This window comes from Haliaeetus albicilla, chromosome 28 (genome assembly GCF_947461875.1).
Source record: "Haliaeetus albicilla chromosome 28, bHalAlb1.1, whole genome shotgun sequence".
Lineage (NCBI taxonomy): Eukaryota > Metazoa > Chordata > Aves > Accipitriformes > Accipitridae > Haliaeetus > Haliaeetus albicilla.
Window position 1 is genome coordinate 446,024 of NC_091510.1, and position 15,527 is coordinate 461,550.

Genomic DNA, 15,527 nt, shown 5'->3' on the forward strand with positions numbered 1-15,527 from the left:
GCTGCCGCCGCCCCACGGCTGTGGGAGCGGCTGCTGCCCTTGAATCTAATCGGCGTGTTGCCTCTCTGCCCTGGCTTCCTACCCGCCTTTCCGTCTCCTCCACAGTCAGGGAAATGCTGTGTGTTTTGCGCGGTTTTTTTGCTTCCCCTGAGGGAAGCAATGGGCCCAGCACAAGCTTTCCCCTTTTGCGGTTAAAGCTGCCTCTCTGCAGTGGATGTGGCCGCACCTGGGCCCCGCGCAGCCCCCTGCCCCTCCACAGCTGGGAGGGAACCGCCATCCTTCCCTGCTTGTCCCATGCTCGTACTCGGCTTCCTGCGCCCCGGCAGGCGTACGTCTCCTTGAAGACGTGGGACCCCAGCTGCTCTGTCCCCTCTTGTCACAGCCCTGCAGGGAGTGACGCAGCTCTGTCGCCTGCCACGGTCATGGCAGAGAAAGGCCCCCGTGCGCCCACCCATCTCCCCCCAGTCACCCCTGTCAGTACAGGAGACAAAGAAACCCGGGTGTTTCTCTCTCCCTTCTGCCCCACACAGTCACCAGGAAGATAAGCACACCCCGGCCTACTCCATCTTCTTTTTTTTTTTGTTTTAACCCATCCCCTGTTCTTACAGATTAAAGGAAACTTGCCTCCATTTTGGAGAGGATATTGCCCGGAGATTTGGCTTCCCTCTGTGGAGCAATTTCCTCCAGCAGCATCTGGAGCAGAAGGGAGACAGCACGCCTTGTGCTGTGGAATGGCTCTCTGCTGTTTGGAGCCAGTGGCTGGCACGACTTCTCTGTGGCTGAGTGGTTTTGTCAGGCATGTTTTTGTGCCAAAGTGCGGTGGTACGTGTGCCCAGGCTTTAGCCAGCTGTGCCACACTTTTGGTAGTTTTGGTGAAAACTTTGTTTTCAGACCTCCATGCTTCTGAGGGCATTGAGGCAGCGACCCTACATACCTCAGGGGGATGTTTCCCACAACTTCAAAGGGGAGGGATAGGTATATGTATACGTTTGCCACTTTCTTCCCTGGCTTTGGTTTGATGATTCAGCGGAGTAGAGCTAGCATCTGGCTGTGGCTGAAGGAGTTCCCCCCCTATCACCTGTGCTAGCTCTGGCAGTTGTCAGAGACCTCCCTGAGCCAATTTAGTTCACTGACATGGTAGATGCTACTTCCATCCTCCGAGAGAAACATCCTGCCAGATCCATGAGGTGAGCTGGCTCACCAGAGTCCAGCAAATGCTGCAGCCAACTCTAGGGTAGGTCTGCTACGCAAGCGGGGTGTGGCAAAGGAGTAAACAACCCCTCTGTGGCAGAAAGCTGTTTATTTGTCTCACTGATACTGTCAAGCTGTTCCTGAACAGTTCCTCCTTAGCGAGGAAAGGCAACCACATCTGATGATGTGTACCTCCACCTGAACCTCTGGAAGTCAATCATTCATCATCCTTAGGAGTACGAACACTATAGGTGTAAAGACTTCTCCCATAGGTGCATGCCATTCGCATCCACATCTGGATGTAGAAATATGTGTACAACTCCTATTGATTTTGAGGATGACACAGACAACAGGCATAAGTCATCTTGTTGGTATGTTGTGACAAATGTTTGCAAAATGTAGAGATTCCCCAAGGAAAGTAGGAAGAAAAGTTCATATGCATGCAACTGGTTGTCCATCCTTATATAAAAGGAGCTGTGGTGGGTTGGCCCTGGCTGGTAGTCAGGCTCTCACCCAGCTGCTCGCTCGCCCCCCATCCACAGCAGGATGGTGGAGAGAATAGGAGGAATAGGAATGAGGAGCTCCTGGGTCGAGATAAAGTCGGGGAGATCACTTACCAATTACTATTGCAGGCAAAACAGACTCGCCCTAGGGAAACTGATTTATTGCTGATTTATATATATATATAAGTACTGATTTGGGTATTGGGAAACAAAACACCAAACATTAAAACACACGGCAAAACTCCTTTCCTCCCCCGTTTCCCAGGCTCACTTCACTCCTCCTCTCCAGACACCTGTCCTACCAGCTTCTTATCACCGCAGGTCACACTCAGTCCCTTCAGCAAGGAGAAGAGTGGGGCAAGGGCAGGGGGGCTGTTACAGTCATTACATAGCAGTTTCTCTCTGATACTCCTTTCATCTCACGCTTTTCATCTGCTCTGGTACAGGTCCTCACGGGTTGCAGGGAGTATATCTGCTCTGCCGTGGAGCACGTCCTCCTCTGCTGGAGCCAGCTGGAACTGGCTGTGCCCAGCACAGTGGCCTTTTCTCACAGAAGCCCCCCCTGCAGCCCCCCACTGCCAACACCTGGACATCTGCACCCTGTATGGGACTCAGAGTTATGGAATCACAGAATAAATTAATTTAGAGTTATGACCTTTGGAGGTCATCTGGGGCCATCTTCCTCTGCCCTCCCTCCCACAGAATAGCCCAGTTTTGCAGATCGATCAGGCTGCTCCCAGCATTGCCCAGACAAATTTTTGATGTCTCCAAAAACAGTGATGCTGCATCCTCTCTAGGCCACTTACCCCAGTGTTTGAATGTCATTGCTGTGAAGATTTTTTTCCTTATATTTACTTAAAATTTTTCCCAAGAACAGTCTCATTCTGTTTACTCTGTAACTACCAATAGGTAGTACAAGGCAGCAGTTTGATTCCCCCATGGCCACCTTTCCAGTTTAAACTCATCTGTCTTGTAGAGGACAGAAACATTAAGGTTAGTAATAATGGAGAGTGAATGGATGTGGTGGCACCAGAACAAATGGCAGAAAAAACGTCAATAAAATGGCATTTTTTTGATGGCACCTAGATTAGCAGGTCATTAAGATCTGGATACATCTACAGGCAACTTCTCCAGACACAAAAGACTGTCTGTATATCCTAATGACTCACAGAGATGGGAAGATGGAGAGACTAATTTTCATCTCCTAAAAGGTACCAAAAAACCTCCCCCAACCATACCCAAAACCAAAAAAACACATCTACCAGAGTATCTTGACACAAAGCTATGAACCCAGGAAAGCTGAAGGGCACTTGGTAGCTGGCATCACTTGTCTTACATGTAATTGCAAGGAAGCCTGACAAGACCACTGGGACTGAGCATAAGTAAGTAAATTAAATCAGTTTTTCTCTAAAATGAAATCATCTTTTCCTCCTACAGGGTGTTCCATTGTTTCTACAATATTGCAACATTATTTCCCAGGTTTTCTATCTTTTCTCCTGCCTTACCTGATTCAGGCCCAAAACCATCTTGGTGGTCCTCCACTGGGCTTGCTTGGGCTTGCAAATAACCTTTCTAGCACTGGGGAGCCCAAACCAGGACACAGTACTTTGGAGTAGTGCAATTTCACACGTGCTGAATAGAGAGAAATAACAATTCCCTTGAACCTGCTGGCTGTGCTTCTGGCTAATGCAACTCAGTAGTTGGCCTTGATTTCTGCAAAAGTGTACTGCTGAGCCATGTTTAACTTCTTGCCTACCAGGAGTTGCAGGTCCTTTTTCGGAAAGCTGCTTTCTAGTTGAACCCCTACGCTGTACACACTTGTGGGGTTGTTTTGTTCCAAGTACAGCATTTCGCATTTGTTTTTGTTGAACTTTATGAGGTTTCTGTTGACCTATTTTTCCAGTTTGCTGTGACTGCTACTGAGCAGCAGCTCAGCCATCAAGCATGTTGACCTCTCCGCCTCCAGTTTTCTGTCCACAGTGTGCTCACTCCCTTCACCAGCTGTAGAGTGTTTTACAGAAGGCTGTTCACACAGCATCCTCACTCCCTGTTGAAAGCAACGCATCTACTCATTGCTTTCCTCTAAAATAAGAGCAGCAGTGACCTTGGGGGAAATTTATGTATGTGTACAAACATGTACACATGCATGTGCACACACACACACATTACCAAGTAAAGTCTGAACAAAGTGGATTTACTGGAATTCATTACACTGTGGCGGTTTGCAGTTATGCTGCATTTTAGGTATCCATTTCAAGGACTCCCTGCTCCAGGAGTAGAAGAATGCTGCTTTTCAAAACACATAGTTCCTGCCTAGGCTTAAAACAGAGATTTAAGAGAATAAGGAAAAACACGTCTCAATCTCATCTCACAGGAGGCCGTCTGCGAACAACTGTCCCTGCTAGAAGGGACTAGCCCCTTTATATAAAGCACAGCTTCCCCTTCCCCCACCCCATCCATTGCCTCCAGCCCTCATGCCAACAGAAAATACTTGCATTCTCACATTTTTCAGTAGAGTCCAAAGTATCCTCTCATTTTCACACTATATTTATAACTTTCAAATGTTGGCAGACCTGGCTCTGGCTCTGGGAGGCCGCTCTGACAAAGGGGAAGTTTCTGCTCTTACCTGCCTGCCTTCCTCCCTCGGTCTCTCTCCCTGATTTCCTTAGAAAAGGCAGGTCAGACAGTCTCTGAAATACTCTAGGGAAAGAGTTCGGATTTTTGTCTGTAACTGGAGGGATGAGAGAAAAAAAAAAAGAAAGTAGAAACCTTCAGGAATTTAGGAAATCGGAAAACCATTTTACATTGCAACTGAACACAGATTTTTTTGTAATGGGCATGTCCCACCTGCCCTCTTTGAAGCAGGACTTGAAAAAATTCCTTATAATACATTATGTCTCATTTAGGATGAGCACCAACAGTCATGATTTTGGCTGTTCTCATTTGTGTCTCTCTCCTGGTCAATGGTGATAAATAATCAGATCACCCCCCCCCCCCCCGATTTTGTTGGGGTTTGGATAGGGAAGTCTTTGGCTTTTGTCTGTACACAAAGAACTCGAAGTGAATACGTGGCTGAGCAAAATAGATTTTATGCTTACATATTTGTTCCAGTGTATTGAAGGGTTAAATAAATATTTACCTATTTAAAAATTCACCTCTGCAGCCTTGAAATGAAAACACAGATCTTGCCATATCTCTGAAAATGAGCCAGGGGAAATCTGCTAAGGGGAGTGCTCACTTTCAGTCGAGTTTGGCATGCTGGAAAGATGCCAGGAATAGTGGAGCTGAGAGGTGCCTGCATTTCTGAAGAGGTGGTGATAGGGAGAAGAGCTGGAGTCAGTCACTTTAAGAGAATTTGACAGTTCTGGTATAATAAATTGAATTCTTCTGGCTTTTAAGGGCTTAGTATTGACATAATACACTGCAAGCTGCCATTTTTTTTACCTTTTGCTTTAATGAGTCATATAAATAAAATATATGTAAAAAAAAAAGAGACAGAATTAATTTATTGCTGTGTATAATGAAGAGCCTGGGAACAGACTGAGGGTACTCGGAGAATACATAATCTTCCTGTTCTGGTTCTGACAGTACCTATTATTCCCTGAATGCAGTATCTATTCAAGGGCTACCCAACAATCCCAGTTTTGGTAACTCACCTCAGTTGCGTTCCTGACCTACCACAGAATGCCAAGCCTGTTTCTTCTGCATCCTTATAGCTTCCTGTCAGAAACTTTAGCCACTGTTTCCTTCCCTTCCCTTTCTGGCTTTGAAATCCAACTCAGCCACTATCCATGGAAACTGCTATTTAAGTCCAGACTTCCACAGACCTCTCTCTGGACCATGGAGGCTTCGTCCTCAGGACCCTGAGAGTCTAGTCAGGGATTTTCCATGGACAGGACAGCTAATTGTGTCTAGTTACACTGTTTTTGTAAATAAAATTTGTTATTTAGACTAAGACAAACAGATGTTCCAATTTCATTTAATTTATGAGCTACAGAAGGATGTGAGTATCCTGTAGCCCAAAAGATTCCAAGTAGTTAAACATCCAAGTAATTACATATCCCAGTGTGTCACTAAGCTATATTCACTAGTGCAGCAGCTATGTTGTCTTCCTGCCACCCATCCACCATCTCCTTTTTCCCATTTTAAAAAAACAGAAACTAAATAGAGGCTTGTTTCAGAATAGTCTTTTAGTCTTAAGGAGAAATCTGTCCTTCAACTGCAAATCTGCCCTGCTTTTTTTTTCAATTTATTTTTTACATTTTAGCAATTAGTAGTGATGCAATCAGGGGAGAAAAGCACAAAACTGTAATGACGAGTAAGGTATGCCAGAGTCTGAGTTCTGAGAAAGTAGCCATTTGGATTCTTTTATTTTTTAGAAGGCAAAGGAAGATATGCAGCCAACATAAAAAATGTTTGAAAAATCACTTCACAGAATATAGAGCATAGAAAAAGCGTAATAAAAGTTCAAACAATTCTGTTTCTATGTTTCTGTTTAGCAAGCAAAATAAGCATTCAGCAACTGTATTTTTTTATGAAGAGTATGCCAGCCTTTACTCTGAGTGCAGAATATATGTTCTCAGAAGATTCAAGGGTATTGGTAAATTAGTTAGAGTCCTTTAGGAAAGTTGTTTGTCAAATGATTTTTTTATTATCCAGGATTATCTTGTGATAACTCTTCAAACTTTTTGGCTCATTAAACTCACTCAGGTCTCCTACTCTGACATAACCGGGAGATTTTTTAACATGTGTTGTTTTTTTCCATAATTTGTTGTAATTGAATGCTTTCCCTTTAGCAACCAAATGTTCTACTATGGAAATTTTAAAGAAAAAAAAAAGTGCCTATAAGTAGCCTCCCTCATCTGTCCAAAGTGGTTTAGGCTGTCATTACACTGCTATTTTAATCTCGCAGAAGTATGGGCTGCTGTTGAAAGGAGCAGGCTGGTTTTCCTTCCGCTGTCTCGTGCCACTTCTTCCCACCACTTCCCTCATGCCACTCATATGCCTGTGGCTGTGCAATGAGTTGCTTCAGGGAACCACTCTGGTTGAAAGCTAATTTTTCTTTTGCTAGCCTAGTTTTCCTCACTGCGAGGAGTACAAACAGCAATGCCAGCCCAAGGGCAGTAACAAGAAAAGCGTCTGGAGCCAGGCAGGGAGGTAAACAGGATTATTCTTCAATAGTCATTTAATAGTCAGTTTAAGCTAAACAGGAATCACAAAAGTTATTATGTGCTAGCATTGGAGGTACTGCTACTGTTTTGAACAAGCTATTGATAACTTGATAGAAAACTGATTTTCAACAGAATTAATTAGTCTGCTTTTTGCACCATCACACCTTTAGTTTTCCAGCAAAAGACCAATTGCCTGAGAACCATACTATTTCAGTTTTGATAAATTCAGTAATTGTTACAGCTGCTGGGTGTATAATCTTGGCAAGCCTCTTAAGGGTCTAATGGAATCCAGGTACACTGTGGCTGCAGGCTTCAAAAGTGTGTTGATCTATTAAGGACCTAAAGCTTTGGCTGCTGACTGAGCAAGCTGGCCACAGCTATAGATCAAAGTTGTTTCAGCTGAATCTACAGGAGATTCTTGTGGCCAAATGCACCTCTGCCACTTTGGCCTCAAATTGTTCCATGTATTTGCTACAGGTTTAATTAATATGTATATAACAAATGTATAATTAAGTGAATAAAAAACTATGAAATGTATTAGTACATTAAAAAAACAATAGAATTGAAATCAATACTTAAATGAGAAAGACTGCTAGTTCAGAATTCAGATGTGTGAATTCCTGTCAAATTTTGTTTTCATACAGGTATGTGAATTTGCCTTTGTTCTTTATCCTTATGATTTATTTCACCTAGGTTTGAGAATTCACTGGCATCTGCCATGATTACAGAAATTAGCACAGGTTTTTATGTAGAACAGGTGTTTAAATCCCTACAAGAAAGCCTAATAATACTCCTGGAAACCTATGTGTAGAGGATAGCCAGAAGCTGGCATGGGATCTTTCTGCATCATCTCTGTTTAGATTCCTAAGAGCGATAGTGTCATCCTCAAACATCTTGAAATACTTTAAAATCCTCAAGGTCATCATGCAGAAGCAGATATAGTGCTGCAAAAGTATTTTGCAGCACTATATTTCAAGTGAAAGAAAGATAAGATTTTATCCACAAATCTAACTTTGTCACAAAAGTGTGGATAAAAAATGTAGGAGTGAGTATTGAAAAAAAATAGAAGGTCTAATTTACTGAATTTCTTCTGATAAGCTTTCTCAAGAAAGTTATATTCAGGAGGCTTGAGGACAGAGAAGTGTGGGCAACCTGGAAGTGGAATAGGTTGATCAGGTGATGCAAAATAAGCTGTAAGTGAGCAAAGAGTTGAGAGGGGATGGGGAATTGAGATGCAGGAGAGATGAGAAGTTGAATGAGCAGGAGGTAAGGAATTGGAAAAAGAGAGTTTGAAATTTTCTCTTGGCAAGTGATGAAGCCTGCAGATCTCTGACAAAGGGTGCTTGCTGAGAGCTGAATACACTTGCTAGGTGCTGGCAGTACAAGAATGCTTCCTGGCATGCTCCCATACAGCCGCTTACATAGGATTAGTAATGTTGGTCCTATACTTTTCTACAGTATAGCTTGACTGTGCTTTCAGAAAAGAGCACAACAATTTCTAAATCTGGAGAGAATGGGAATTTTTCTATTAAAACTAAAATAAGATCTTGGAAAGTCATTCTGCTTTCCTGTTCTAAAATTGACATATTGCATATCATTCCCTTTTTGTGAGCCTGATGAAAATATTATAATCTTTTTGCTTGCGTGTTGTTTTACATTCACAGTCAAGCTCCTGTGAAATCAGAGTTTATGTTTCACTTGTTTTTCAGGGAATTAAATTAAGGGCTTTGTACAAGTCAGACAAAAACATGCTATGTGTTGACTTTTTGTGCTCCATGGCATTTCTTTCTTGTTAATTTCAGACATGGTTACAGAAATAAGGTTGCTGTTCTGCAAGGACAGCTAGGGCGACAGCAGTATCCTAAAGTCTAATACTAGGTTAATCAAGACACAGAATCATTACACATACAGTTCTAATGCAGCCAGCGCAGCCTGTAGTTGGCATTTGCAACAGTTGGCTTAAGTAACCCAGAACTGGACCAGCAAAATAAACCAGAAAGAATAGCTGCTGTTGTGTGATTTCAAAGCTTGTAAGCAGGATGGAGGGAGATAAAGAAGCTGAGGAAAGTGTCTTTTCTTTGTAAGGATTTAGAAAAGAGGCAGGAGAAACAAGTGCTGAAATAGAGGAAGGTCTTATAAGACTCAAAAGAACTGGGGGAAAAAAAAGTGACAAGAAGAAAGGACCCATGAACACTGAATATAGAGGAGCTGCATTTGCATGGATCCTGCAGTGTACCATCTCAGGTCTCCAAGGTTGCTGGGATATCCCATAGCTAGGATTAGTGAGGTCTTGTTAACAGAACTATGTGTCATTGCTTAGTTTTGTATAGTTGTATCCTGTGTATCCAGTAAGGCTTGTCTGTTAGATAATGGAGTGTCTTTGTCTCAACTGCTGTCTGCTTTACTGACCCCCTGCCCTGATTTATTGCTTTGGTAACTGCAAGAGCACAGACTGTGCTCTCTGTGTCTTTCCAAGCCTCTTGTTCAGCAGGGTGAGGTGGGAAGACATACAACAGAATGTGCACCCAGGCTTGCAAGGTCACCTGGCATCTTCAGTCTGAGAGTCAAGGGAGCACCTTAAGGGCACTTTATTGATGGTCTTATGTGCAAGGCTGTAAATCATTTGCCCACCAGCTTGACTTATGTTGCTGAATGTGGGAGCGACTCATCTTCTGCTTCATAGTTTTGGTGTTCATCTCATCTGTGTTGGACATTGACTACCAAAACAGGAGACGTTGTTGATTATTTTCTTCGTTACTTATGACTAGTGAAGGCAGTGGTGACCTGAGTCACTGTGGGATGACGTTGCCTTTTAAGTGGACTTCAACTTGAACTTTTTTTTTTATTACTTATGTATTCAAAATGAATGAAAACTTGTACACCACAAGTTTATCATTAGTGCAGAATTATAATTAACTTCTCTGAAATCATGTTGGTTTTGAATCCAAACTGTGTCAAAGTAACATTTGCTTCAGCTTTGTCTCTAAAAAACCTTGAAGAAAGAGGATGAAATGGAAGTTATTTTCTTTCTTCCTAGAAGTTTGTATGTCATGACACTAAAGAGAGCCTGGGATCACAGTCAAGAAGAAACACTAAATACCCAGATGAAGAAAACAATCACTGTCATCTGCATAAGAGGAATTATCTGAAAATGGTGAAATGGGAGTATCTGGAGTTCATGCTGGCTTTAGGAACTTGTTTAGTTGCTTCAGACAAGGCCTTCATTTGCTTTTCCTCACTCTGTAAGGCTAGAAACAGGATAAAAGTTGGATTGTAGCGTCCTAATCTGAAATAGGTGGAAATCATTGTGTCATGTCATCTCCATGATTTTCTGCCATTTCTAGCGAGACAAAGCAGAGTGTGCCGCTCTTACAGAGTTTGGCAAAGTGCTTATTTTCCCCTCTGCTGAACAGTACCCAATGCCCTCACCTCATCAAAGCTAAATGTAGATGTCTTTATTGATACGTGTTCTTGCACTGAAGGAGTCAGGCACCAATCCTGCCTCTTACTCCAGACAGGTCTAGTTCAATACAGACACCTTTTGCTTTGGTACTTGCAGTCCTCATTGTTACTCAGAAAGCAGTATTTTCCTTTTCAATATGGTTCAACATGCTGCATTAACGTTTTCCATAGTGAGTGTCTGTATGAGTAAAGTTATCTGATAATTCTGAATAGCTTGAATTTCTCATAAAATTTCACAGTGTGTCATAAGGGTAGCTGGAAACTTACTTGCCTTGAAAGATTGCATGTTACTTGCAGTGTCTTGTAGAGAGATGTGGGGTACCAGTAGCTTTTCTTAATGATTTATTGTTGCCTGAGGCCACCTGAAGGTTTTCTTGCAGGAAGTGCTGAAGTTGTTGGGAGTTGGCTGCTTGTAAAGGGGACATCTCTTCCAGGTAAAGTCGCACTTGCCTTCTGTTGCATCTGCTTGTCAGATACCTCTGATATCTGTTTGCAAGAAGATATCCATAGCTCCAACTGGTATAGAAGACCATCCAGTGCTCCCACTTTGGAAGGAGGTAATTCTCTGTGATTTTATTTGATGAATTATGTATCTATATTTACTATTTTTCTACTCGAATTCAGACAGCTGCTTTTCCTCTCTGTGAAGAGAAGAGTTCACTTTGTGCAAGGACCCCTTATGCTGCCTTCTGTGAAAATGGGTGGGAGACCCACACACTGCAGGATATTTTGTTAGGTTGCCCTCCATGACAATGCTTTTGTTGAGTTATTTCCTCTTCACAAGTTTTATTCTTATGATCCTGTTTCAGAAAACAGAGTGAAAGTTGGGATTAGAGTTTGCTGTGAGATATTTTGAATAGCTCCTTGCCCTCAAAACATGGTCATTTTAGGTCTTCTTGACTGTGGGGCCCTGGGAATGCTTCCCGCTCCTGGGTTCAGCTACACACCCTAGTTCTGTAAGGTCCACATTAAGCGGCATGGTAGCACTTCCTCCCTCCTCAAGTTTCCTACTTGCCATGCACATCCGTCAGTACCCATTAAGTGCAGCCATTGTTTGTCCTCTCCTGCCTCTAGGCTCTTTCTGGGTTCAGCAGGTCTATGTACCAAGCTCTCTTCTGATCTGCATCAGTGGCATCTATAGGCCAGGGAGATTGTCTTACCCAGGTGGCAGGCAGTGGAAGGATCAGAGCCTGGAGGCAGTGCCTTCGCTTGTACCCTGTAGCAGCTGAGCTCTGCAGTCAAAGCTTTGGCTGGGAGAGGGAGGAGGGGTTAAATTTGGTAATTTCCAGCCCTCCTAGGATCTTTTCCCGGCAAGGGGTGGATGGTGAGGCAAGCTGCCCTCTGGCTGATCTCTGTGTTAAAACACTGCCTGAAGCAATAGAGCTTTTACCATTCTTTTGCCTCTGGTTTCTTGGCCTAGGTTTTCACTGCAACCTCCCAGGGCATCAGTGTCTGCAAATGTCTTACCAAGGGAAGCAGAGCTGGTGGGACATCTGCCCCCAAATATTGTATACCTAGAGCCCAGACTGTTAGTGTGCTGGCTGAAATAGAGTTAGGGATTTCCCCGAGATGTCTGTGGAAGTCACCTGTGCTGCAGGACAAGCAGATAAAACGGAATGGAGACTCCATAAGTGGGAAAAGCCCTGTCTATGGGATGTGGCATGAAGGGAAGCAAGTTGGAGGGGGTAAGGGAATGTAAGTGCAGGTGAGAGAAGTATAGCAGCAGAATAGGAGGCAGAGCATGAGGAAAGGGAGCCTCGTGGGAGCAGCCAAAAGTCTGAGGGTACACGTGTGGCAGGAGATTGGGCTGTAAGTTAAAGAGAAAATGAGTGGAAGAGAACAGTTGGATGGCAAGGCAGAAAAGGGAAGAGAAGCAGGCGGGAGTTAAAAAAAAACAGAATGGAAAACTCCCTAACCCTCAAGACGGGATAACAGGCAGATTTCTGCCTAGAGCAGCCATGCAGAAGCCTGTATTTTTGTGTGTGAATTTAAGGTTTGATGTGAGGGTGGGTTCCCTCCCTAAAGCTAAAAAATGAAAAACTTTACTGAAAAGGGTAGGAGTTTGAAAACATTCTATAATTTTAAAGATAGTATTGTCTCTTTTGGGGGGGAGGGATGTGATACAAGAATTTTGCATCCTGGTTTTGATATTATGAAAATGAAAAGATTTAGATGGAGAAGGAATTTAATTGTTCTTGAGAGATCTGTGGCCAGGATTGGACTAACAACCATTGATTGGACTAACAACTAAGAGGCAGTAGACAAGTGGGAATAGGAAAAAAAAAAAAGTGAGATGTAGCATAACAACATACCGGAGTGGAGATTATGTCCTTATAGTATAAAGAAACTTCACTTAACAATGTAGGGTTCTCTTCTTATGGTAAACAGCTGTAATATAACTAGTCTAACAAGTCAAACGAGGTAAATTTGCTTGGGGGATAGCTGGCTGTCATTTATAGCACAAATTACTGAGTCTGCAAGTGTCTGCTATGCTCTCACCATCCTTTTTAGAAGCATCATAGCAGGTGTGTTTTTCAGGCTGTATCCTCTCCTGCTAATGCAGTTGGCCCAGGTCACCTGACAAGAAATATGCCCTTTTGAAAATACTTAAGTTTAAACACTGCTTACTTGAATAATTGAAGAAATAATTGCCAGAGGACTTTGAAGGCTGAAACCTTGCCCACCTGTGTGAAAAGGTGAGGGCCTGTGTGCTCCTGAGAATTTTGACTATCTATCTTCATCTGCATTTATGTTAGCATCACAATTAATGCCCTGCTTTCCTGTATTACAAGTGAAGAAGGGGTACTGTGCAGGATTTCTGTCTGTGTAGTGGGACCCGGATGTTTTGAGGCAGGTGTAAGCTTTTGAAGGAGATTGCCTAGTGATGCTGTTTATTCCTCTATTTACAAGACCGTGCTGCTAAAGCATAGCCGTGGAGCAACAAGTGAAAGGAAAAACATGCTACTCTTCACATTAAGTGCTGGCGAAATGACTAAATTAAGAAAACAAAATATGTAATCTTGAGAATTATGCTTATCATAATATGTTTTAAAGTTGGATTTGAAAGCAACATATCTCTGACCTCCTGCTTCAGGAGACTGTAGAACTGCCCTCAATGCTTTTTTTGATCAAGCTCTCTCCTTAAAGTTTCAAAATAATATTCACTCTTGATTTAAAGATTTCAATGAATGTCTTTAGAAACATTGTTTCTATGACTAATTTATCTGATAGATAATATTTTGCATTGTGTTTCATGTTAATTTAATGTAGTTTCAAATTCCAGCTTTCAGAATATCTTTAACTGCTTTTCTATGAGACCAAAGGACACTTCACTAAGAAAAAAAATCTCACCATGTAAGTATATCTCAATTACTGTGAAGCAGATTCTTAGCTTTCTATGGCTCCAAAATATATACATATAGACAAAGAAATGATCTTTGTAAAAAATAAAGAAAAGGTTGCTATGTAGAATTTAAATTAAAAAAACCCTTTGTTAACTAGTATTTTGTGTTTTTGTTTTAAAATATTATAAACAGCAAGTTATAATTTAATGAACATGTGGCTAACAAATGTTTGAATAGCAATAATAATGCTGCTCTGAAGGATGGGGTTGCATGTGCATGTGAGCAAAGGTCTGGCATTTTCTAATGTTTAAATAGTGAAAGTGTTCAAGCATGATTACCTCATTATTTTAAAGTATTATTAAAATATTAGTGGGGCACTAACATTAGGGGGCATTACATTTACCTTTTTAGTAAAAAAAAAAAAATAAAATTTAATTCTTTTTCCAGGAGTAGAGGGAAGACAAAATTTTCTCATACAATAAATATAATTCTAATAAATATACAGTATTCAATTCATTTTTAAAAAATAAGATTTTATTTTACTTTATTAAGTTATTGAGAGACTACTTAGTTTTTGTGCACCATGTATGCTTTCTTTCACTTGTTTGAGGAACACCAGTATTCATTTCAAATCTAAGTCTTATAAAACCAGTGAAGAATCTTCTGAAAGAGAAAAGCGGAAAAACTTTTTTTTTATTTGGCAGTAACACTCTGCACAAGTTATATTTTTATGTTGTGGAAGGAGCAAATCTGTGGTTTCACCAGCATTATGGTACAGTACGTCTCCACTGTTTATATGCGGAGAGTATTTACATAAATGATAATGTTATCTCTTTATTACTGTGTGAATAAACCCAGGTATTTTTAGAGCAGCTGCTGATTATTCAAACTGTTTCATCAAAAACCAGTAGAGAAACCGCTTCTCTCTCTTGGGGTGGGGGGAAGTAAAGGTTTTTATCATCAGACCAAGGTTCACAAACTTCTGGGCTTTTCTGCAAAGTAGTTAAGACAATTAAAATAGACTCTCTTAAAGAAAACTCCCTTCAGTGTTTTGGCTATAAGGCCACTCCACACTGTCAAAAGCCTTTTCATCATTTAAAAGGCTCACGTACTTCCAGGAGAGCAGAAATATGGAAGAGAAAGTCAACAGTTCCTTTGTTGTTCTGGAGTCAATCCAATGTGGCGTGGCTTATGGCTTATCAAGTTTGTGAAAACAACTTTAATGCCATTCATCAAGAAAAGTCAGGTTTATATAGCATGCATTCTTGGGATATTTATTTATAATTACAGCTAGAAATACTTTCAGGTGTTGAGAATACCATTATAAAATGTGCAGAGTGCCTTAGAATTAGGACAATGTCATAGTAGTCTGAAATGAACCCAGCACTGGTTGTTTTGTTATTAACAAAGTTTGTGTCTTACGTGGAGAAAGCAGCCAATCTAAAAGCTCTAGTCGCACATCATGAGTGATTAGAACTTCAGAATTTCAAGAAACTTTGCATGAGCCTAGCAATCTTTTTGCCACAGATAACTGCACACGATATTTTTAAAACCTTCCCTCTAATTCGTTTGCTATGGTTGGAATTATAATCAGGTAAGCATAGGGTTAGTATTTTACAGATGATAGAAAACCAAAATCCAAACAAAATTCACAAAGACATTTCTTAGCCCCACCATTTAAGCAATCACCCTTGGGATTTGTTGAGCAAGTAATTTTGAAAAATAATAAACCTAATTTTCTAATTGAAGATAGGAAACTGTTCACAAAATGAAAGACAGAGATGCATGCAAAAAGCATAGCTGTAAAATTTCTTGTTCAATTTGTCTGCTGATGACCTGAATATGCTTCTTCTGTG

The 15,527-nt window shown here is 41.5% G+C and overlaps 1 long non-coding RNA gene across 3 annotated transcripts in view; it reads left to right on the forward strand.

Moving 5' to 3' along the window:
• The window catches only part of LOC138682547 (uncharacterized), a 56,318-nt gene that overhangs the window by 5,923 nt on the left and 34,868 nt on the right, over window positions 1–15,527 (forward strand). For 2 of the 3 annotated variants that reach the window (XR_011322651.1, XR_011322652.1), the window contains exons 4-6: window positions 2,141–3,076; window positions 12,866–13,023; window positions 13,611–13,681. This is a non-coding gene — a long non-coding RNA (uncharacterized lncRNA). The remainder of the gene's footprint in view (window positions 1–2,140; window positions 3,077–12,865; window positions 13,024–13,610; window positions 13,682–15,527) is intronic. The other variant, XR_011322650.1, reaches the window with a different exon arrangement.